The sequence below is a fragment of the Mastomys coucha genome, unplaced genomic scaffold, assembly GCF_008632895.1.
Source record: "Mastomys coucha isolate ucsf_1 unplaced genomic scaffold, UCSF_Mcou_1 pScaffold21, whole genome shotgun sequence".
Classification (NCBI taxonomy): domain Eukaryota; kingdom Metazoa; phylum Chordata; class Mammalia; order Rodentia; family Muridae; genus Mastomys; species Mastomys coucha.
Window position 1 is genome coordinate 63265422 of NW_022196904.1, and position 25045 is coordinate 63290466.

The 25045-nt window shown below is 43.8% G+C and overlaps 1 long non-coding RNA gene across 1 annotated transcript in view; it reads right to left on the minus strand.

Annotated features, from left to right (window-relative positions):
- Positions 1-5767: 5767 nt before the first annotated feature.
- The window catches only part of LOC116102392, a 48301-nt gene continuing 29023 nt past the window's right edge, over positions 5768-25045 (minus strand). Inside the window, exon 2 of the long non-coding RNA XR_004123142.1 lies at positions 5768-6446. This is a non-coding gene — a long non-coding RNA (uncharacterized LOC116102392). The remainder of the gene's footprint in view (positions 6447-25045) is intronic.

Below are 25045 nucleotides of genomic sequence, written 5' to 3' on the forward strand. Positions count from 1 at the left end.
CCCCCCCCCCCGGGATGAGGCTGTTTCCAGTGCTACCCCACCCCTCCAGAAGACTTGCTTCTTGTTAAACAGCTCTGTCTACCACCCATAACCCTATCGCTTCCCTGGTTATAATTTTTAATAATTTATTAGATATGCTTTCAATGTTTTTAATTACAACTGCTCTGATTCAGTTAGAAATGAAATTAAGTGCAGGAGAGAGTAATCCTATTTTCCCCCATATATTATGCTCTGAAAGAAACTAGAATAGCGAGCTCATCTTCCTATCAAAGGTTTTTTTTTCAACCCATGGGATTTTCTAAAAATCTCTACTCTGAAGATACCAGCCACCCCTTAGAATGGCGGGAAGGGGAGAGGAGGGCACACCAGACAGAATGGATGGACTACCATCTATCTCTGTATGTGTGTGTGGTGACAGATAGCCCTTATTTATTTCTCCAGAAGAGCTTCGAACCTGGCAACACCAGTTCATTCTCTTACCCTGTTTTTCCTGGCCCACATGGGAACACACACACAAGCACAGCGATACAGGCACATGCATGCCTGCACAAATATAACTGTGTGTGCGCTCACACCTCTCAACACCTTCATGGAGTCCCACAGCTCAGCTGGACAAACAGGAGCGAGACATCCGAGGAGCCTAGGGTGTGAATTGGGTTTATGGGACTCTGAGTGGCGTTGGTGTGTGGCGGAAGCCACTGCAAGGCGGAGGGTGGTGGTTCTTTTGTGGCTGGGGGCTTTGCAAGCATCAGGGGACATCCATGACCACCTCGTGAGAGTTTACGAGAGAGAGCACCAAAGAGAGAGAACTCTGAGGCTGGAAGTGTCTTTAGGAGCATCCCTCAGGCAGCTGCCCAAAGAAAACCTCTTTGCATATGTTCTCCATAAACTGGGAATAAATGCTGGGTAAATACCACACGTGTGGGACCGTTTGACTTACTCTCGCTCTCGGTAATTTCTTTTTAATTCTGGTCTGAGGGTGAGAGTTCAGAAAAGAAAGCCGTGTGGTGTGGTGTTTATAAAGAAAGTGAGACCAAAGAAGTGTGTCACCAAGCACTCGGGGCCCTGAGAGGGGCTTTTACTAGATTCAGGGATTCAGATCCTAAACTTGAGCTTAGCGAGGACAGCATCCCCTCAGCTCTGCTGGAGAGACTTCTATGTCTGATCTAAAGATTATGAAGTTGGCTTCTTGGCCTCTCCTGGGAGGATTTCCCATTAAAGAGGGGACCCCAAGCAATAGCTCAGAAAGGGAAAGATTTCCCTTTTTTTCTCCCATGCTCTGAGTTACAGACCCACTTAGGAGGAGCGCAGGGTGACATTGGGTGGGTCCAGCAGAGGGCCGATTTAGAGGTCCTGTCCCTGTCCTTCTCCAGCTGAGCCAGGTTTACAACCTCAAGCCCTCCCTCATTCAAAGATGGGCTCAGATTATTGGTGCCTTTATAGTCAAGGTCTTATGAAAGTCACTCCCTGCTGTCCTTGGAAGAGAGGCAGGCTGTGCCAGAAAAAATACCCACCCTTTGTGTTCTGCCCCGAGATCCATCTCGGAGCAAGATGTGCTCCAACTGTTCAGGCTCCACACTGAAGCCTTACTGCCCCAAGTGTGCCACACGCTAGGTAACTTTGGATGGTACAAATGGAAAAGTTTGGGTAGTTATTCATTTATGTTTTAATGCATTCTAGCTATACATAGGCAGCTAAGAGTGATTTCATGGATATTGCTTAGGATAAGGCTAATTTTACAGAACTAGATCTATAACATATGGCATACAGGCAAGTCCCTGCCTCTGTGCCTCCAGTTAGCTCCACACTGCAGCATTGTGTATTGCCTCTCAGGTCTGACAAGGCAGGAAAAAGAACGCCGTCTAGTGTCTTCACATGTTTAGATGGCTATACGGATGCATGCTTTCGATTGTAAGCATGATTTTCAAATCATAACTTGTTCAAGCCTTAGAATAGTCTTAATTTTTAAAATCATCAGAAGTATCAAAGACCCCACCCAGTGCTTGGGTTTAAGCTCTGTCATTGGGCACTCTCTCCGCTGCCGTGGGCAGCACCACCTCCAGTCATTGCCTACCTCACCCCAGGAGCAAGGATTTCAGTCTTGGGCTTGCTGGCAGAAAAACTACAGCTCAGAGATGAGACTCTAATCCTGAACTCATCACCATGGCCTCCACTATACTACTTTAAGCTAAGGGCAGTTCTAGTCAATAAATATGTGATTGCTTTGCTATTTTAAGTCACAGGCAGTTTAATGATAATTTTCCAACAATTTTCAATATGATACTATACAAGTTTTTCTTTTAAAAAAATGAAAGCAAGCCGGGCAGTGGTGGCACACGCCTTCAATCCCAGCACTTGGGAGGCAGAGGCAGGCAGATTTCTGAGTTTGAGGCCAGCCTGGTCTACAGAGTGAGTTCCAGGACAGCCAGGGCTAGACAGAGAAATCCCGTCTCAAAAAAAAAAACAAAACAAAAAAACCAAACAAACAAAAAAGAAAGCAAATGGTCTTGTAAACTATTTCCTTTGTGAAAAAAACTGGGTGGGGGGGTACTTGCCGGTGCATTCTTTTGTTTATTAGTTTGGGTTTTTGTTTTTGTTTTTGTTTTTGTTTTTTTGAGAGCCAAAGTAATATTTATTTACTTTAGTAAATTTGATAAATACAGATAAAGCATAAATTAGGGAGGCACTCCAACACTCCTGAGATCAAGGCCAGCCTGATCTACATAGTAGATAAAACAAAACAAACTCAGCATACAGCATTTTAAATTGTAACATTTCCAACTAACCAGAAACTCTAGGTGTGTGTGTGTGTGTGTGTGTGTGTGTGTGTGTGTGTGTGTGTGTGTAAACACGGGTATGCAAAATTCTTCTACATCTAAACATATAAGCGGCAGTGTTACTTTCTGACACACACGTGTTACTTTGTAGCTTGTTTTCACCTCTCACCTTAGCAACCTTGTTGCTTCCCCCCAACCCTCATCCCTCACCACCTTTACCCATTCCTTCCTTCCTTTTCACTTAAGTAAGCAGCCTATCCTCAGAAAAACTTGAAGCCATGAGAAAATAGCAAATCTCTAGCTTTCCAGATGCTAAGCCAGCAAACACTCTCCCAGCTGTGCACACATTCTCGCCTCTCCCTTTGCAGGGCTGGGAGAACACCCTTCCCTGCTGGCTCTGGCTCAGTCTTCCTTAGTGTGCTTTAGACCTGGCCATGTCTCCCTGCAGCTCTGGGTGGGGATGGGCAGGCAACTCCCAGCCTTTTCTAATGAGCAGTCCTTGTGCAGCTCCAAAATCTGCATTTCCAGAATCTGGGAGATTGCCCAGGCCACAAGAGTGCACGCTGCTAACACACGAGGGCCCGAGTTCGCATCCTCAACACCTACATTTTGAGCTCACCAGTGTTTGGAGAACTCTCTCCCAGCAGCTGGTAAGGATACAGGCCACTGATATCCTCTGGCTCCCTGTATTGGCCTTTTCCATCACAGCACTCACCATGAATTGTGGTCTGGATTCTGGTCTGCGTTATCTACCAAGGCTGGTGATGCTTAGCTTTAACTGCCATCTTGACATGACCTAGAATCGCCTAAGAAGAGAGTCCTTTGTAAGAGATTCTCTACCTCAGGGTGGCCTGTCAGCGGCCTGGTGGGATATGATAGATTGTCTTGCTTACCAATCAGGTTGGGAAGACCCATCCTGGTGGTGTGGGATAGCCCTTCACACGAATCTGTGCACTGTGCAAGATCAAAGAGAATTATCTGAGTAATAAGAGGCAAAGTAAGCAAGGATCCACGCACTTCTTCATTCCTGCCTTGACTTCTTCACAATAATGACTGTAACCTCCTACTGTAAGCCAGGGCAGTTATCATAGGAGCAGAAATTAAACTAGGGCAGCCATAGTCTCCATTTTGCTTGCTTTGGAACTTCAAGAGCCAGCACAGGGCCAACACGCAGCTCTAGGAAGAGTGAAGCCTTTGCTTTTGTCACAGTTTATAACAGTCACAGTACATCAGATGCAGCAGCTTACACCCATTTAGATTTCCTCACTACATCACAGCCCCATGCAAATTCACAAATCTTCGCAAAAGCAGCCACTTGTTCCCTTAGGACAAATCACTGAAAGGACTTGATTCCTGAACGTTGAAGATCCACCTTCTTGCTTAAAAATTTTCCAAGTGGAAGATAATTAATCAGAAACACGAAAGAGAGGAAAAGACAGAAGAAAAGAGGCCGCTATGGAGGGAGGGGCACAGAACAGAGAGAGAGAGAGAGAGACCCCTGCGATGTTAACCAGACTTTGTCTCCCAGGAACTTCTATGCTCTGAGGCTGTCATCCAACCAGTTTCCTGGGCCCGCTCTTTTAGCTCTTTTTCGTATCCCTGCCAAACTATCCCTGGGAAAGGCAGAAGCTAGACGCTCTAAATCCCAAGGTTTAAGATGATAAAGACCCTCAGAGGCTGGTGTGAGCTTTTCAGGCCTTTTTGTTCGCTGCGCCTTTGTTTCAGCAATTTCTCCCATCTCAAAGGATTTTCAGCGGCATCAAGAGCCTGACACTTTGCCCGTCCTCGTCCTCGTTCTCACAGACATCTCCAGAGTAAGACAAAGCCATGTTGGCACCGAGGAGGGCTGGCAATAAAGGGGGACTGAAAGAGAAGAAAGCCCCGGGACAATCTGGCTGGGCCCAGTAGATTCAGTTGCTGCAGCAACAGAAAGTCAAACAATGGAGAGGGGAGGGACAGCCATTTTCTTCACTCTGTCCAGTTGTCATGGATACTGAGATTTTATAAGGAAAGGGGTAAAGGGTTTCCTTTATGCTTTAAAAAATGGTTTCTTTTCATTTGCTTGGCCCCTATCCTTGCTCTGGGTTAGGGCCCTTCCGTTCAGAATCTTACTGGAACCAGACAAGCAACTGGGGATGTTTTCTATAAAGGTGACCTTCTAGACACCAGCTCTAAAACTGGTTATGTGTAAAACCAGGCAGATTGGTCCAGATAGTCATGGAGATTCCTACCTACTGAAATGTTTCAATACTTAATCTCTACTCTAACAGCCTGAAGTCACTTCTAACAGTATTTCTCAAGACCAATACAGTTCAGCTCCATCTGCCCTCTTCTCCCAGCCTCTTTACCCTAATAAACACCAGCGGCCTGGCAACAGTGTCTTGCTAAGCTGGGAAATGTGGTATGGTGAGAAAGTTACTAACTTTGGTCAAGACTCAGCTCTGCCACTCTCCAAAATGACCCTGGGCAAGGTACTTAACGGAGTTGAATTTTATTATCGGGTCTGGTAAATGTGGATTATGATCTCTGCTGTGTAACACTGAGGATGCTAAGATGAGGTGATGTAATACTAAGAAAGAGCATGCCATCCTTAGTCTCCAGCAAACGCTGCAAAAGCAAGGGGGCCTTTGACCTGCTCTTCAACACTCCCCCCACATTCACCCACTTGCACACACCCATATACTTCACACTGAGATGCACATGCTCATACAGACAAATCAGTGCTTCTCAACCTAATTCTGTTACCCGTTAATACAGTTCCTCATGTTGTGGTGACCTCCAACCATAAAATTATTTCGTTGCTACTTCATAACTGCAATTTTGCTACTGTTATGAATCATAATGTAGATATATGATATGTAGGAGGATATCTGATATGTAACCCTAAGGGGAGGTCATGACCCACAGGTTGAGAACTGCTAAGATAAATGATGATAATAGGTTGATAGATAAACCAATAGATGACAGACTTGTTCACACAGAGGCCTGTGCATACACTTCTGTATCCTCTTACACACTTATTTGCACACATCCACTTGCCACTTGTGAAAATGAAAGACATGAGAAGAGCTTGCTTACTTTAGCCATTTTCCAGCAAGCAGGACAGAGTGCAGCTGCTCAAAGCAAGCAATTCCGTCTGCCCACCCAACCATTCAGTAAACTGAGGCTGTAATGAATGCCAAATGCAAAAATCATCAGAGGACAACAGGCAGAGGTCCCCCCACTGGTTCCCATTTGCCTGGAGATGGGAGATTCCAACCTCACTCTGCTTCTAGGAACTCAGGGTGGCCCTGTGACCTCAGTTCTCTTGGTCTCTGTGTATTTTCATTTCCCAACACTTGGCAACACCCTGAAAATCCATCTGCACATGCCTGTGTTTGGATGACGAGGGTAAGGATAGTTCACACGGTGCTGTGTTCAATGGCTATGAGCTGGAAGCAGTCCATCTTTGCTGGAGTCTGGGAGGTCACACTGATACCAGTGTCTCACAAACACTCCGAAATAAATGCCTATACATTTGTCAGGTGATGACCTGCCCTGCCGGACTGACTGCCTTTTCTGCTGCAATTCCACTGGTGCTTCAGAGCACTATACCATCGTAGCCTTGTCCTGGACTGCACGAGGTCCATTCTTCATCCTCAACGGTCAGGAACCACTTCCAGAAGGTGCCTGAGAAGAACAAAGAATCCAGGTATGATTGTCTAGTTCAGGTATGAGGTTATCAGTCATGTCTTTGTAGCTTCATAGCTTGAAATCTAAAGAGAAGGTTTAGATAAACTTCCACCGTACCTGCTCATATTCCAATGCTAATTATGTTCCCCAAAAGACTGCTTATATAAGAACACACATAGCTTCTGAGAACCTGCCCAGTTGGTGCTAACTGGTACATAAAGATGCCAACAGCGAATAGCTGAGCAGGGCAGACAGAGGCTAGACTTTAGGACCAGGAAGAGAAGAGGGAGAAGGAGATCCGCCAAGGCCAGAGAGTATAAAGGAGAAGATAGATACCATGCCTGAGAAGAACTCAGGACAGAGAAGCATAGCCTCCATGTGAAGGAGCCAGGAGAGCACAGTCCAGAGGGCTGCCTGAGTCAAGGGCAGCAAAAGGTAGAATTTAGTAAGTAGTAACTCAGAATTATCAACGTGAGATAGATTCAATCTGCAGTGGAGGTGAGGCAGTGACCCAACCATAGTGTGCCGATTAAGGCATATTAAAATATAAAGGCTGCGTGCACCTACTGCTGGGACTTATTTATTAATTTGTAATTCAACATGCCACATGTTGAATTAAGTACATGACTTGTCATTCCACCACTCACTAAGTACATGACTTGTAAGAAATGAACTTTGTGTATACAAACGTCTTGGCTGATGATAGATTTGTATCTGCTACATCCAGAACATATACAAAAGATCATAAGTCAAACATGCAATACCCCTAACCCACTGAGTATCTTGACTTTGGCCAGTCTACCTTACACGTGTTCAGAATATACACATTATATTTTGGTTGGGTGAAATCATCTAACAGAAGGCCTACTGTATAATGAAGGATTGAACATATTTCACATGCTTAACTGAAGGTGAAAATCAGAATAGTTATATGGTGTGCTTTTGTTCTGTTATAAAACTGAGAATTGTAAAGTTGAACTACCATAAGCCAGAGGCTGAATGTACTTAGCTTCGTCATCCCCAAAATGTAAATGTTAATCCTCGTGGAATTGATGAGACAAACCAAAGTACACAAAAAGCACTTTTCCTAACAAGTATTGAAGACTAACGGCAGCAGTACTTCTTATTGCGCCTTCTAGTATCAACTCTACTACAATCCTACATAAAAATAATGAATATGTGTATTAAAGGGACCTGAGCCGAATCACAGGAAAGTAGAAGTTATTGACTTATTCAAAACAGTGAGATTGGATGCTTGGCCTTTTATTCCCACTGTAGCCATATTTCTAAAATACAGATCAGTATTTAAAAAGGAGAATCAAGTGACTGATGTACCAAAACTCCAGGAACAGAGCATTTAATTTAATGCTCTCCTATTTATTTGACTCACACACGGGATTCATTTCTCCTAATGGAACAAAAGGAGTCCCAGGAGACAAACGGTGATTCTAGACTAGATCTCAGACAACACTGGAAGCATGTCCAGACTTTCAGAACACCAGAGTAATTCATATGAATGGAAAGGACAGTTCATTCGTTCTTCCCTGTGACCCTCATTCTGTCCCAGATGGACCACACTAAAGAGGATGTAGAATATAAAGTCTATCTGAACACATGAAAAGACAAACACCAGGATTGTTGTGAAGCTGTGTGGCCTTTGCTGAGCCAGAGGTACAGCTTGAAGGGAGAAAACGAAATACAGGTTGTGACTCAGTTCTCAACTAAGTACCCAGTACCCAGCTGAGTAGAGTAAGTGAGCTGCCCAAGCAAGTCAGCCAGAGGAAGATGCAGATGTCAGGGAAGAAGCAGGATATGGCTTCACCTAGACGAGGAGGAAAAGCTCTGTGCCTGGCCGGGAGACCCTGTGGGTGCTGGTGATGAGCCGCACTCAAACACTCAGCACTGAGCCATAAAGACGAAAGATAAACCCTGACAGAAGAAACTGAGCTGTTGAATCATTCCCTACAGACTTGATTGAAACGGGTCTGGCCCAGCATTGGTCTGCCTAGAGGTACTTAGAGACACACGAGCACTCTTTCTGAGCTGGTAAAGAGCAAAGTCAGGGGCAGATCCTCATTAAAAGGCGAGGATTCCATCTCAGCCAGAGAAGTCATCATCAAGAAAGCAAAAGATAGCTCCCATAAGTTGTCCTTGGACCTCCACACAGGGGCATGCACACCACTAGGTTTAATTTGTTAAGGCAAAAAAGTAAAAAAAAAAAAAAATCGTGGAGACTTTAGAATTCACGTTTAATGCAGAGAGTCCCACATGCCAGATACCGTCGTCAGTACTCCCATACATTGCCAGCTAATGACCTCTATAAACATGTTCTATGGCACAGAGACATTGACAAGCAAAATGGCAGGGGCTGCTATAAGTGACAGCGTTGGCTTTGGCTTTGGGTTATTGTAGAAGAGAATTGGGAAATGGAGTTGGCACAGCAGTTAGAGCCAAGGTCTTGTACTCCTGGTCTCACACTAGAGGGTCTAATAGTCTCTAGAGTCAAGCTGACCTCGCCGGATGAGGTCAACAGTGTCCTACAACAGTAGCTCTCAGCCTTCCTGATGCGATAACCATTCGACGCAGATTCTCATGTGCTGGTGACCCTCAAGCCATAAAATTATTTTGTTGCTTCTACATAATAGTAATTTTGCTACCGTGATAAACTGTAATGTGAATATCTGATTTGCAGAATATATAAAATGCGAACTCCATGAAAGGGTCATTGGGATCCCTAAAGGGATCGGGACCCATAGGTAAAGAACATACGGGATCAGGACCCATAGGTGAAGAACATACTGTCTTAAGGTCTTCTTCCTTGAGACCTAAGAAGGAAGAAGAAATGGGATGAAGAACATTGAGGCGCCTTAATACTCATACGATTTATACTTTATCCTAAATAATCCTGACATCAGGACTCCCATCTTTTGTGAAATGCTGGCTTCCAGAGTTGATGGTTACTGTATCCTCAGCCATGGCTTTCATCTTCTTCCTTTCTACTTGCTAAACTCTCTCTCTCTGCTTTCAACGTCTCAATCTGAAACCCCAGCCCACAGACACAGTGCCTCTCTTGGGAACTGGCAGCACAAAATTTTTTCAACTTGCAATGGATAGATACATGCTGATAAATCACACTGCAAGTATCACAAGTTACATGCATGTAACCCACCCAAGCTATTGAGCATCACAACTTACGAGCAGCCCTCCTCAGAGCAGCTTTAATCTCCCTTTTTGGTCATGAGCTAAGTGGGAGCAGCAGAGGCCACTGTCCAGTATCACAAGAGTGCACTGGGAACATCGACCTGGGCTATCTCTCCTCTGCTTTGTTAGTCTTCTCTTAGGACTCTGCCCTGGCTCCTGTCAACCTCTTGTGACAGTTGGGAACAGCATCTTGAGAAAGTAACATCAAGTTATAGTGAGGACTGGACATGCTGAAGAGCGGTCATATTCTGGTCTCTGGGTGAAGTTCCTGGCAAGCACAGAGCTACCTATGATACTAGACCCTCCTGGATGTGCCTCTCCCTTCTAGAACTTTCTCACATATGCTTGTTCTCTTCTCTAAGGCTTCCTGTCTGAAAATAGGTTCATTACTGGATTCCCCCAAGACAAGGCACAAATGCTCAGCACAATCCAGAGCTTCGCATACAGCAAGTGTCCAATCACGAGTCATAGGCTCTTCCCATTATTGAATCCAGGGCCTAGTATACAGCAGGTGCTCAATCACCAGTCACAGGCTTCTCCCATTACTGAATCTTGTTTCATGTTATTCGCAGACTCTCTCTCTCTTAAGAGCCCTGTGATTCGTAGCTACATGGCTCACGGTCTCCTGCAGCCCCACACCACGTTTAACCCACTGGAAATACAGACCAGTGAGTGAGATAGGGTAAGGGCTCTGGGCAAGTGAGGAATGTGGTTCTAGGAAAAAATCTAGAAGATATTCTTTTAATATGTGTGTGTGTGTGTGTGTGTGTGTGTGTGTGTGTGTGTGTGTGTGGTGAGAGCATGCATGTCAGAGGATAACTTTGCAGAGTTGATGCTTTCCTTCTACCTTTACAAGAACAAACTCCAGATGTGCAACAAGCACCTTTTCCCACTGGGCCATCATGCCTGCCTTTGCCTAGCAACTTCGAATGATGACATACGCACTCAGAATTTTGTCCAACTGAAAGTGAGGTAAGGCTGTCACAGTGTCTCTGAGAAAGATGGGAAACCCAGGGAAACTGAGCATGGTTCACTGTCTCCTGCAGCCCCACACCACTGGAAATACAGTATTGGAGTCCATGCACCTATTTGCATAAAAATTCTAGGCACCTCTAGGAGTCAATAGGACTGCCCACGCTAAGTAACAAAGTAAGATGCTGGAGTGGAAGTAGGAAAACATGAGTGTGACAACATGAGTCGATTACCCCCTAAAAATGTTAGGGAGACTGATGCAGAGGGACAGGAAACAGAAAGCAGAAAGTGCTAAGGTTCGACAATTACCCAAAAAGAAGCCAGCAGAAGCACAAATGTGTCATCACATTGTCCTCTGTTTCTCTAGGGTAGTAAGGCCTTGTGATACAAACATGATTTGTGCAAGCTTTTAGGAGAAATTAAGACCTGCAGAGAACACAGGGCTTAGTAATCCAGTTCTCCCTAAGTTTCCCAGCTCAGTGTCTGCCCTGACTTTTGCCTGGTAGCTTGTCTCTGCCACCTGGCTGACAGCTTGATGCAGGCCTGTCACCTTTGAGCATCTGATTGTGAGGCTCAGCCTCCTGGTAAAGCGCCTGGGATCAGAGTGGAACAATAGCCTCTGTCTTCAGGGGCTGCCGCTAAGCACCAAACACTGGTCAGCTCCAAACACTGGTTGCCATTCACTTCAGAATGCCTGCTGCTGTGCATGCTAATCCAAATTGGGTTCAAGCCCCCAGCCTCTGCTTCCATTGTTGGGCTATACTTTTCATTCAGCGTGAGATCAGAGATCTGCTGAAACCTCATGTTGCCAATAAGAGAAGAAGAGATTGCATTAATCTCAATAAAAATGAGTTCTTCTTATTCTTCCCTAGAAAGAATGGAGGGTCATGAAAACATTATATTTGCCTCTCAAAAGAAAGAAAGAAAGATAAAAAGAAAGACGGAAAGAAAGAAAGAAGAGAAAAAGAGAAAAAGAAAAAGGAAACGAAACTTGAAAAGAATTTCTTCACCAGATAGTTGAAGCACATAGGTTTACAAGTCAACACAAAGAACAATGATATAATCTTCACCTGTTGCTAGCTTATTTTCCTCTCCTAGATATTTCGATTGTTTTCTTCTTCTTTGGGATGTTTTTAAACACAGTACTCTATGAACTTTGAAACAGAGCATCTTTAAAGATGTAGAGTCAAATTGAGAGGGTGAGGTAGAGGAGATAGCTCATCAAGCCTGATGTGCAGATTTTGACCCCCAGAACCCACAAGATGGAGAAAAGTCATTCTATAAACTCAGATCTCCACATACAAATAGACAGACAGACAGACAGACAGGTGTCTAAAGACTGTGAGAAAGAAGATGACACACACAATAAGTGAAAAAAGGAAACAGAGCAAGAACAAGGAAAAAGCATGAATGGGGAAACATTGCCCTAAAAATCATGTTTCTATTGGATCTTTAGTGTTTGAGAAAACCTTGAAAATGACTTATGAGACCTTTTTGACACACAAATGCATGCACATACACACTCATGAACACGCAGCAAGAGAGGCCAGGAGGGGCACGTGATTTGTCTAGGGAAATGGATGGGCACTTGATTAAGGCCTGTCAGAACAAGGACTGTGCATGCTAATTTGTCTGCAGAGGTTGTATGTAAATCTCAGCAAATGCTCCCAGGGAAAGGGGGCACACTGACCCTTTATCTTAACAGCTTTCCACAGGCCCCTCTTCACTGACACTCACTGTTGGACCCTTTCTTCCGCTCACAAGTGTCTGATAAGTGACTGCATGGTGCAGAGTAGGCAGGGTTAGCACACTGTGGCCAGAGGCTCACATCTCGCCTGATGCTCCATGTTTTTGTAGTATAATTGAATGGTTTTTAAATTTTATAAGAATCAGAAAAAAAATCTCAAACATATTTTATGGCGCATGACATTCACATTTTGATATTTGTGGACTTATATTTTTCAAAACCTATTTTAATAAGGGTTCTTAAACACTTTAATTTCCCTTCTAGCCTAACACCCACCAGAGGTAGTAAAAAGAAAAAGTTAATGGGGCAAAGGGGAATGTGGACCTCTTTAGAAATAGTTCTTTAGGGTGATTCCAATCTCTGCTGTCAGTATATCAGCAGATCAGTTCACACGAATCAGCAGTGGTAGCTCAAACCACTCACAAACACCATTCATGAATCAGCAGCAGAAGTTCTATCCAGAAGAAACCGCAAGGCTCTGCCAATCAGCCTGAGCCTGAGGAAGCTGCAAGAAGCCACCGATTATCATAAGAAGTTCTTTGGTGCATTTCTTTCTATGAAGTCCTGACAATGATCAGCAAAGAAGGAAAGGCAAACCAATGCCACACAGCATTGATCACTGTCTGTTGGGTTATTCTTATACCCTTTCCAAATATTACGTGTCCTCTCAAGCATCTGTTCCAACAAAATACCACATGCCATTTGTCTAGGTAGCTTCCAGAAGAATATGAAGTGACAACTTCTGGTTTCTTTCAAAAGTCAGTTATGTCAAATGATAGTTTGCTGGGGCACACAGGTGAAAGGGTGTCTTGCTAAAGCAGACACGTGAAAAAATGTTTTCTTGAAGCAGACACTGGTGAAAGGATGTTTTACTATAACAAACACATGAAAGGATGCATGATATTCAAAGGAATGTAAATATGACCCCACAGACAGTTGGAGCTTGAGTATTGATTTGCTTTGCTCTACCTTGCTATTCTTCACTAAGAACACACATGTATTGGTTTGCCTTACATTGCATTGCTGAGCTCTGCCTGGGGTGATCCTTACAAAGAAACTAGCCAAAGAACTTTTCGTGAGGTTCCTCTGGCTTCTTGCCACTTCTGAGGCCTCGGGCCAGTTGTCGAGTCTTGTGGTTTCTTCTGGATTGGACTGCCCTTGCTGGTTCATGTGTGGTGTCTGCTGACAGGACTGGACTGTAGCTATTGATTCTCATTTGGTGTTTGCTACTGGACTGAACTGCTGATATCCTGATGATGAAGATTGAACTCACCCCCAAAGAACTATTTCGAAACAGATTTACTTCCCCTGTATTCTAATAACTTTTCTTTTTGACTACCTCTGGTGGGTGGTGGGCCAGAGGGGAGGTTGAATCCTTATTAAAGTAGGTTGAGAAAAATGTATACCTACAAAACATCCTCCCATGTGTCTGCTTCAGCAAAACATCCTCTCCTAAGACACTTTCCAGGAAAACATCACAGGACACAACTGAGTCTCCAAAGAAACCAGAAATTTCACTTCAGCTATTTGTGAGCCAAGGATGAGGCACAGTTGGTAGAGTACTTGTCTAGCATGCACGTAGCCCTGGGTTCAATCCCTAGCATCACATAAAACTAAAGATGGTACATTCCTGTAATCCCAGTACTCAGGAGGTAGAGGCAGGAGGATCAGGAGTTCAAAGTCACTCTCAGCCACACAGCAAGTTGTTGAGGCCAGCTTGTGATACATGAGTCTCTATCTCAAAAGAAATGCATTTCCTTTTGCCCTCAACATATATATATATACACACACACACACACACAGAGAGAGAGAGAGAGAGAGAGACAGACAGACAGACAGACAGACAGAGAGACAGAGAGAGACAGAGAGACAGAGACAGAGACAGAGACAGAGAGCTTAGATACATACTTTTTTACCTCCATACAAACTAGCTCTTGAACAAATTAACATTCCAACCTGATTCCTACATTTCTATTGGCACAAATGTACTATGTTTTGCTAACAAAAGGTCCCTCATTCTGGTGCTCACCCTTTGACACTTCAGGCATGCCTTCTTCTTGCTCTAGCAAACCCCAAGTGAATGTTCAGCACCCTGCTGATAAGAACTGTCACCACTTCTCCTTGAAGACAGAACACTAACAGCAGTCTGGCTTGACTTACTTTTTTGCTTCTTGCTCATGTAAATAAAGTGTCCATCATGGTGCTTCACATGTAAGAAGCACAAGTAGGGGCTAGAGAGAGAGATTCAGCATGAAGTGCTTGCTGTGCAAATATGAAAGCCAGAGCCAGAAGCCATGAAAGTGCCAGGTAGATAGAGTGTAGTGGAACACCTGTAATTCCAGAGCTTGAAAAGATGAGATTGGGGCTCCTCAGAACAGGCAAGCTAGCTAGACTAGTCATTGTGCTGAGCTCTGGGTTCAAATGAGAGTCTCTGTCTCAGTGAATAAGGTTCTGAGTGATCAAGAAAGATTCAATGTCAGTTTTGGACCTCCACTCATATACACATACATGTGCATGCACAACTACAACTACACATTTATGTGCACCCAGACTCATGCAGCCATGCATATACACATGTACACACACCACACTCACATACATATGCCAAAAATGAATCAACAAATAGCGGCTCTAGTCAGAAGGCCTCCCCCAAGAAACAGACAAAAACATATTATATGCGTAACAAACTGTATTTCATATGCATATTTTTAAAAACATAGAAATATTTTAAGTTATATTTATTAATATACACAGACATCCATACTCTTGTGTGCACACACGTGCATGTGCTACAGTGCACACATGGAAGTCAGGACAAGTTAGAAGATTTAGTTCTCATTTTCTACCATGTGGGTCCTGAATCTCAAACTCAGCTCATCAGGCTTGATGACTAGTGTCTTTGCCACTCGGCTGTCTCGCTGGTCCTTGTGTGTTCTTTGAATATATACTGGTTCAAAGGGAAATTCCCTATGTAGAATACCTACAGTAAGACATCCTCCATGGCTCACAAGTCTGAATTACCTTGATTGCCAGGTGGTGGTACTATTTAGGGAGGCTGTGGAATGTTTAGAATCTGGGGGAAGTGAGTCCCTGGAGATTTGAGGGACAGGCCCACTTCCTACTTTCTTATCCACTCAGATGTGGCAAACACCTATAGCCAAGCCTCCTGTTATTCTTTGTAGGGTAGAGCAGGCTTCCTGAGCATTCTCTCACAGCAGATGGCATTGAAAAAACAAAGACTGCTCACACCCCCCACCCCCACCCCCACCCATACTGCACAGGCCAGCTTCTGCCTCCCAGAGTCAAAGGCTGCCAGCCAGTCCCTGAACATCCACCGTGTCCCTCCACTGCCTGAGCTGCCTGTTCGCCATTCACCCTAGGGGCTGCCAAGGAGTCTCTCCCTTGGCTCTATCCACACAATCCCATGTGGGGTGTCTCCCACATGAATTGGACCTTTGTTCCATCCAACCTGTGTTGAAATTTACGAGCCTGAGACAAAGGCACTCACTGTGCCCTCACCTTGGCTGTGCCCAGGATACTAATTAGCCAACAACAGCAGTTCATTGCTCTGGAAGCACACGTGGGAGAAAGTAACCAGCTCTGATTAAGGAGTCCCATGGGAGGGCACTGACAATGATCTGTTCATTCTCTTTCTGAAGTTGCTTTGGGGCTGGGAGTGCAGCTCTGGAGTTGACAGTACTCACTTTGCATTCGCAAATGTCCTGGGCCTCTCTTCTGTCCCTATCATCAGGGGTGGCTCTGCCTCAGTGTTGCAGGACACTGAGAGAGTTGCCAGATGGGCACCATGCCAGGTCAGGACTTACATGTACTGGGTTCATACTGTGCAAAATTGCCTTTTTGTATCAGAGCCCTCTTTCTGAGTCAGCTCTACAAGGTTAGTAGACCATCTCCACTAATGCACGCATCTCCGTGCGACCAAAAGCCCAGAACTCCACCCTCAGGAGAAGAAGGAACAGGACTACAACCCAGATGGAGCGCAAAAGCCACATCCCTGCTTTCAGAATAAACTAGAAAAAGCAAGGCTTTTCCCCAGATCACTGCGCTCAGCTGAGCCCTGGAGTGTTTCAAGAACTCAAGTCATGCATGAGACAGGTGGCCAGCACAGGTCTAGCATTGCTGTCTCTGAATTCAGAGCCTAGAACCATCTAGAACTCACTCATCATTGCCTGAACTTTCCAGGTACATTTCTTCACTGACTATTGACCAGTATATTGTGAACAAAAGGATGTAATGAATTCTGAGGCGCCCCTGAGACCTTGAACTCTGCAAGCCAAATAAAATGGAGTGGATGGTGGCATCTCTGTGAGTATGCACATCAGTGTACTTCCACTGCAGAAGGAAGGCCTTCTCCATTCATTTCAACTGGAGACTTCCATTTGATCATAGGCATGGAAGGGAAATGTTTGTCTTGCCCCATCCAATCAAATAACCCCCAGAAATATGAACTTATTCCCACTGCAGTGTGCTGGTAAGTGATAAAGTCTTACCTGGTGGAAGAATAGTGACTCATGCACCTACCTGGAAGTTCACCAGTGGCCCCACAGTGTGGAGGTGGGGTTTGACATAACAGGCCAGGTATGCTGAAATCCATCTAAGAGATTTGGGTCTGGAGGAAATCACTGGCAACACAGACTAAAACTGCAATAAAATAAACACTGCCTAGCCCTCTTCCATGGCCTGCAGGAAATCGGGTTGTTCTAGATGAAAGTGGGGGCAGACAGCCAAATGGATCCTAGCACCCTGTGTAATGCCTCTCTGTATGTTTTCATGCAGGTTTGCCCTGACCGCAAGGTTTGCTACTGGCAGACAATCCTCTTCTGCATAGGACAGATGGCAGGGAGGTAGGCAAGGTGCCTGCTAGTGGAAGGTAACCAAGATATGAGGCTGTAGCAAAGAAGTAAACCCCTCAAAGTCATGCGGGAAGCACTGAGGTCAAACTTGATTAAGTTTCCAGACAATAAAGTAGAGGATAAAGTAATCCTAAACAGACTTTTCCCCTCTTCTCTTTTATTCCAATAATGGCCAAATGGGGCTAGGGAAATGACTCCATGCTGGAATTAGAAAACTGTAGATGCCCCTTGTTCTCCCCCACGTGTACTCTCCTTGAAGCTTCATGGCAATTCTCTGGTTATCTTGATCAAAAGCATCTGTGTCTACACTCCAATGATCACCCACTACACAGAAAAAGAAACAAAGGCAGAGTAGAAGTTAGGCAGCATGCTGCCACCACATAGAGCGAGGATTTGAACCCAGGTCATCTGGAGCATCTGGTCATAGTGTACTCATAAGCACACTAGCTGCTATTTGTGTAAGTGTTGCTCTTGGCACCAGGGGCCTGAAGAGCCTGCCATGCCCTTCAGTATCTCTACTGATGTAATAAGTACGAAATGATGGAAATCTTAAGCAAACAAGACTTCTTGGTAGATTTGCCTGAGATCTTCGGGGCAGCACTGCCCAGAGGGAACTGGAGGTCAGCTATGGGCCTTATCCAGCTGTGGATATGGCGTCATCTCTCTTCTCTTTAAACCACGCATCTGAAACAGGGTACACTCCACACATCAGTGTGGAGAACCAGCCACAGCTACAGAGGAGATTGTGTTCTGAAGTCTGTGGTCATTAGTATTAATTGTTACCTGGACAGGCTCTAGAATCTCTAGGAGAAATGCTCCCTGGGGCATGCCTATGGGTAGTTATGTTGATTAAGTGAACTGAGGCAGGAAGGCTGGCCCACTGTGGGCAGCACTATTCCCTGGGCTAGGAACTCAGACTACATGAGAAGAAAATGAGTCGATCACAGTCATTTACCATTCACTGCGTCTTGGTTGTGGGTGTAACATGACCTCAGCCTTCTGCAAAGTATAATTCTTTTTGACAGACTGTAAACTGGAGTTGCCTTTGTCCCCATAATAAGAAAAGAAAAGAAAAGAAAAGAAAAAAGACAAAATCTTAGTATGGGCTGACAACCTTTACCTTGGAAATCATATTGATTCCATTTCAAAGAATCCATTAGTTTAGGTGTTGCTAGGAGAATGGTGGGGCCTCTAACCATCAAAAAAATGGCAAAGAGCTTCCCATCAACATAGACTTCTTTACAGCTTGGAGGATCTCATGGGTGGCAATGACTTCCAAAGGATGATTCAGACCTGGCACTGAAGAGCAGAGCAAGCAGGCATATCACAGCTGCCATTTCTCCCAGCCACCACCACCCACGCACCGGGCTTTCACAATGAGCCTGTTGCACCAGGAGCCAGGTGCGGCCAGCATTGTTTATCAGCAGGTGTTAGACAAGCCCATGGGAATGTCGCTTTCCTGCCAGGCAGCAAAGGCCCTGGTTCCTGCTCTTCTTAGCTTTCTAACTGAATGTCACGGCAGGGCTCTCCAAATAGGCTTTCCAAACCCACAAAACCCACAAAACCCACAGAAATAAACCAGTGTGGCAAATGTTGCCTCCCTTAGCAGTAGTACTCTTTGTTCGGAAGGTGCTTTCATAAAGCAATATTTGCTGTGAGCCAAGTCCCTAGACCACCACCAAAGAAGACACTGGCAAAGGTCTCTGGCCTCCCTTCAGTCAGCGTGAACTGCTGTAGATCCATCATCCATCCTCTCTGCCTGTACTCTTCATGAAACTGGGCATGGTGTGTTCATCTTTTCATTCTCAGGTATTTGTTACACGTTTGCCACGTCCATACATAGTTTTTTGACAATAGAAGAACTCCTTGCCATCGTGCAGGATACACCTTTATTGCCTTCAAAGTCCGGGTCCATTCCTGAAGATTAGCAATTCTTTCTTTCTTCATTGGTTTTAGTTTCCGTTTTTAAACTCTAACTTTTTTATTATTTCCTTTGATGGTGCTATTTTTTTAAAAAAATAACTCTTTTTCTATTCACCAAAGTGCTTCATTTTCAATGTAGAGAATTTGAGAAATAGCAGGCATAGTGGGGCAGAGAGCTGAGACTATAGAGGCAGGCAGATATCTGTGAACTGAAGGCAAACTGGTCTACACAGCAAGTTCCAGGACAGCAAGGTCTGCACAGTGAGACCTTCTGTCAAAAATTAATTAATTATTAATTAATTAAATTTGGGGGAATATATAAATCCTATAACTCTACCGTATGTAGCACTATTGGTATTTTCCTATGCTTACTTGTAGTGTTTCATAAATTTATATATTTTAATCCAAATTATGACATATATTTGCACACATGTGTAATATATACCTTCCTTATTTAACATTGTTTCTTAAGTATCTTACTATCATTAAATAGTCTTTAAAAATGTTTTATTTGTTGGCTCCATAATATTTTATCTAAAAAACTACGTGATGATTAGCAACCTCCCAATTATTAGACCCATTTCGTTTTAAATGACTAGAATAAAAAATAGTGGTGGGTAAATTTTTGCCTCCATATCAGTGTGTCTGATGCTGAACATGGAATTTGTAGGACAATGATGTGAATTCATTTGAGCTTTTTATCACATACTGTTCTCCAGAAGTTCAAAATCATTCTCAGTCTCTGGCAAGGTCTCCGGGGTGGGGTGGGAGGTGGGAGGGGGCCTTCCCTTCCTTTCCTGGATGCCCAAATCAAATGCCTTTACAGACCTTTGCTAATGTAACAGGGCAGGAGGAGGGGTGGCATTTTATCTTAATTTGCATTTGCTTAATTACAAACATAGCAGAATGGTTTTGTAAGTCAGTCGTGACTCCCTGTGGTGTTTACCTTGGTGTTTGATGTCAGAAGAGGCCTTGATTTGAGGTCCCCCACCCCCTCAAGAGCTGATACCATTTGGAAAGGTCCATTGTATGATGACCACTTCTTTGTCCACTGAGTTCTGGAAGGCAGCTCATGGACCAGCAGACCAGTCAGAAGTCCAGTGGGTTACAGTTTCAGTTTTGACAACTGGCCTTGAACTCAATATGTAGTTTGAAGATAGCCCCCAAGTGCTGGGATTACAGGCATGTGCCACTACACATGGTTTTACATAATGCTTAGAAATCCAGCCCAGGGCTTCAAGCATGCTCGGAAAGCATTCCACCAACTAAGCTACATCACCAACCCTACTATTTTATTAATGTGCTCTTAGACATTTTATAGCGAATAATCATTCTTTACTCCCATCTTACCACACAGTCCATTGACTTTAGAATCATTTTTATTAAGTTCTCTCTCTGTTTTTCTATTTCTCTCTCTCTCTCTCTCTCTCTCTCTCTCTCAATTCAAGTGAGTGAATTAAGTTTTACCAATTGTATTTCAACATGGACTAGTTTAGCAAATCCTTATGGGATTTAATAATGTAAGTGATAGGAGAAAAATCTCCAAAAAAAAAAAAACCTGTCCTTAAATTCAAATAAATCCCAGTTTTTAATTTAGTCTTGTGATCTGAAAGTTTGTGTGCATATCTACATAGCATGCTTATTTATAACTTTCCAAGTGAAAGCTTAAGATCAGGACTGAGCCAGCTTTATGAACTTGGATTTCTTTCCATTATTTTCTTCAACAGAGAAACAAGTGTCTCTTTAAAAATTTAAAATAACTCACTAGAAATTTATCTGGCCCTGGTATACAATTTAGAATTAATCTTTTAACTATTTTTACTTTTCTTTCTTGTACATTAGTTTGCTAGAGGGATTATTACTTCAGAATAGTTTCAAAGTTTCCAACAAAATCCCCATTTCATAGACAGACACATTTCCTTCTCCCATAGCACCTGCTCTTTTCCAGATTAAACTGTACATCAAATCTATGATCACAGTTGCTCACTTAGCCAGAATTTCTCATCTTTCTCTTTCTGTTGTTTTTTGAAATTCAACCTATAAACCAGCAGAGTGTATTAATTACTTTTCTGTTGCTGTGATAAAACATCCTGACCAAAAGCAACCTAAGGAAGAAAGGGTTCATTTTAGCTCATGGATCCTGAGAGATGGAGTCCATGGTGGCAGATGGAGGCAAGGCAGAGGCTGGTGATGCTGGCCTCAGGTCAGGAAGCACAGAGAGAAGAGGAAGTGGGCAGAGGCTACATGCCCTCGAAGCTCTCTCCCACCTCCTCAAGGGTCAGTAGCCTTCTTAAACAGCACCATCGGAGACCAAGTGTTCAAATGCTAGAGCCCCTGGGGGCTATTTTTCCTTCAACCCACCACGCCTGGGTTTCCTCTTTATTCTAAACTGTCATGCTCTGCAGTTGGATTCTCCTTTCCTCTCTCGGAGGTATATTCTTGTCCTGTTACTTGTTTTCTTGAACTACTTCATCTGTTTTGTTCTTTCAAAAGTTTCTTATTCTTTCAGAGTTTCATACATATATACAATGAAATAGGGTCATATACATGCCCCATATATGCAGTAAAATATGATCATATACATACCCCATATATACAATGATCATACACATGTACCATATAGACAATGAAATATTATCATATATACACCCCCCTATATACAATGAAATATGATTATACACATGCACCATATAGACAATGAAATATGATGATACACACACCCCATTTCTATCCCTCCAAACCCTCCCATATCCTCTTCAGCATTTCCTCTTCTTACTCCATGTTTCCTGTTGTGATTTCTATGTTTGTTTTTATAAACTACTAAGTCTAACTAGTACTGTTCATATTGCATCCGTGTGGGGCCATCCACTGGAGCATCAAAACCTACCTGTGGTTATAGTCCCAAAGAAAAATGGGTCTTCCTCCCCAGCAGCTTGCTTCTCAGTAAAGGGTGGGGCTTGGAGATCATCTACCTCATCTATGGCTAACTTGATGTGGTGCAGGTCACCCCAGCTGCTGTGAGATCATGGTTGCAGTAGTCACGGTATACCTAGAAGATGACACCCCCACACACAGAGCACTCCTGCATACACTCAGCTCCCACATCCTTTCCACCTCTTCTTTAAGACTTAGGGTGGGGGTGGGATGGGATTGATAATGTTTTTTATTCTTTCTTTGAAAAACTTAAATTATTTACTCTTATCATTCCCCCCCCCTGGACACACCTTTTTAAAAATACATTTTCTCCTTTTAATATTTTCTATGCAAACTACAAAGAAAATAGTCTTGGGTTTGGAGAAATTGGTGATTTTTTTTTTAACCATCTCATTTCTTAAGTGATTGGATGTTTTATTTAAGTTTTATTACTAGTTGTGATGTTAAAGTTTGAAGTTAAAGAACACAACTTGTGGCCTCCATCTTGGTAGACGGTAGACCCCAGCATGCTGGATTTCTGCAGAATAAGACACTCTTTGCTTTTACATTATTTGAGTCTGCGGTATCATTCTTTGGTGAATCATGGACCCTTACATTTGTGGACTCTTGCCCAGGATTCACTGGAGACCCTCTGACCCAAACAGTGGAGTGTTTTTCCAATCAGTGATGAAGTCTGGACATAACCACAAGACTCTGGAACCTCACTGGAAAGGACCTCACACCTGGATCCTGACCACACCTACGGCTGTTAGGATAGACAAGAAAGAAGAGGATTTCTGAGTTCAAGGCCAGCCTGGTCTACAGAGTGAGTTCCAGGACAGCCAGGACTACACAGAGAAATCCTGTCTCAAAAAACAAAACAAAACAAAACAAAAAAGATAGACAGAATCAGGACATAGATATACCACTCCCAAATTAATGCTACTATAATGGATAAACTTTATTATCTGGGTACCGCCAGGGGGCGATGCAGCAATCTTGTCATCAAGTTCACAGTGGCTGGCGAGAAGGCTGATTGGACTGTTGGTTCTTATGACTATTCCCACCTCTATAACCCCACTGTAACCCTTACTGTTGCAGGTTGCATGCTACCCCCAGAAATGCTTGGTGGGCTTGTACCTCGGGGCTCGCTCTAAGCATGTATGGCCTGGTTGTAAACACAACTACGGATTTTTAAGTTCTAGTACAGCTTGTACCCAAAGTGACTTATTACTCTGGGGAGGATGCCTTCAACCAGCTAGTACCTCCAAACAATCGGATTAAAAGGGTGGCCATTTCCACTGTCTTACTAGGTTCTCTCCTTAAAGCAGGGTTGGCTGGAGCTGCTACTATAGGGGCCTCAGCCCTACAAGTCCCTAAGGATGGCGATTGATGCAGATATACAGAGGATGGAAAAGTCCATCACAACCCTGCAGTATTCCCTATCCTCCCTAAAAGAAGAAGTCTTACAGAACAGAAGAGGCCTAGACTTGCTGTTTCTCCAGCTGGGATATCTCTGTGCAGTCTTAGGTGAGGAATGCTGTTTCTACGTTGACCACTCAGGGGTGGTAAAAGAATCCATGGCCTTAGTCAGAAAGAGACTACAAGACAGAAAAATAGGACAGTCTCAGGGTTAGCTCCTTGGCTAACCATCCTTGTCTCTGCCCTGACCCAGTTCTCTTATCCTACTGATGTCTTGACTTACAGTCCCTAGATAATCAATGCTCTAATTAAGTTTGTTAAAGAATGGATTTCCACTGTTCAATTGATGATTCTCAAACAACAATACCAGCTCATAGAAACATATCAAGAATTTGAAATGGCCCATTACTGAAAAGGGGGGGGGGAGTTGATGGTTTGTATATGCTTGGGCCGGGGAGTGGCACTATGAGGAGGTGTGGTCCTGTGGGAGTAGGTGTGTCACTCTGGGCATGGGCTTTAAGACCCTCATTCTAGCTGCCTGGAAGTTAGTCACCTACTAACAGCCTCCAGATAAAAATGTAGAATTCTCAGCTCCTCCTGTACCATGCCTGCCCAGATGCTGCCATGCTCCTACCTTGGTGATAATGGACTGAACCTCTAAACCTGTAAACCAGCCCCAATTAAATGTTGTCTTTATAAGACTTGCCTTGGTCATGGTATCTGTTCACAGCAGTAAAACCTAAGACAGTGAGAATGAGACAGACTGACTCCATAACAGGCTTCAAATTGGCAGTTCAATAGACTAGGCCTAAATCTCCATTTTCAAGAACTGGGCAAGTCAGTTACTGAAAAAAACCAGCCTTCCCTGCCATCAGAAGCTACCCCACCACCTGGCCTGAGGTAAGGCCAATGGGTCAGCAACAGTTTCCAGACTTCCCCAGCAACAGTTTCCAGCCCCCCCCACACACACACCCCAGCAATGATTCTGGAATGTCCCTAGAGATAGAGCCAATAGATTTAAGATAAAGATCACCTACCCCTCCCCAGAATTCCACTAATATGCTTTAAATCAGGCCTGTGAGCTCAATGGGGTACCTCCATCTTGGTAGATGATAGACCCCAACACACTGGACTTCTGCAAAATAAATAAAATATTATTCACCTTTACATTAAAAAAAGAGAGTGCAAACACAGCTTGTGTAGTTTCTACAATAAATATAGAATCCATCAACAACTTCTTTGAGAACATCTATTCTTTAATCGTCTCATCTTCTCTGGCATGGGTTGGTTAAAAGCTGCCAAAAACAAACAAACAAAAAAAACCCTCCAACTTCTTGCATTGTAAACAACAGTTGATTAATATTGTTTGCTCAGCCTTCTGAGTATATAAGAGAAGTGTAGTGGCCTGGGCACAGATCTAGAATCTGTTCCTAATCACTTATATAAGCCTAACTCTCTTTGCCTCTGAAATGGGTATGATGGTCTTTGAGATAAGACCCAGGACACGTGTCTGCATAGCACTATAATATTCCATGCATTCACAGAAT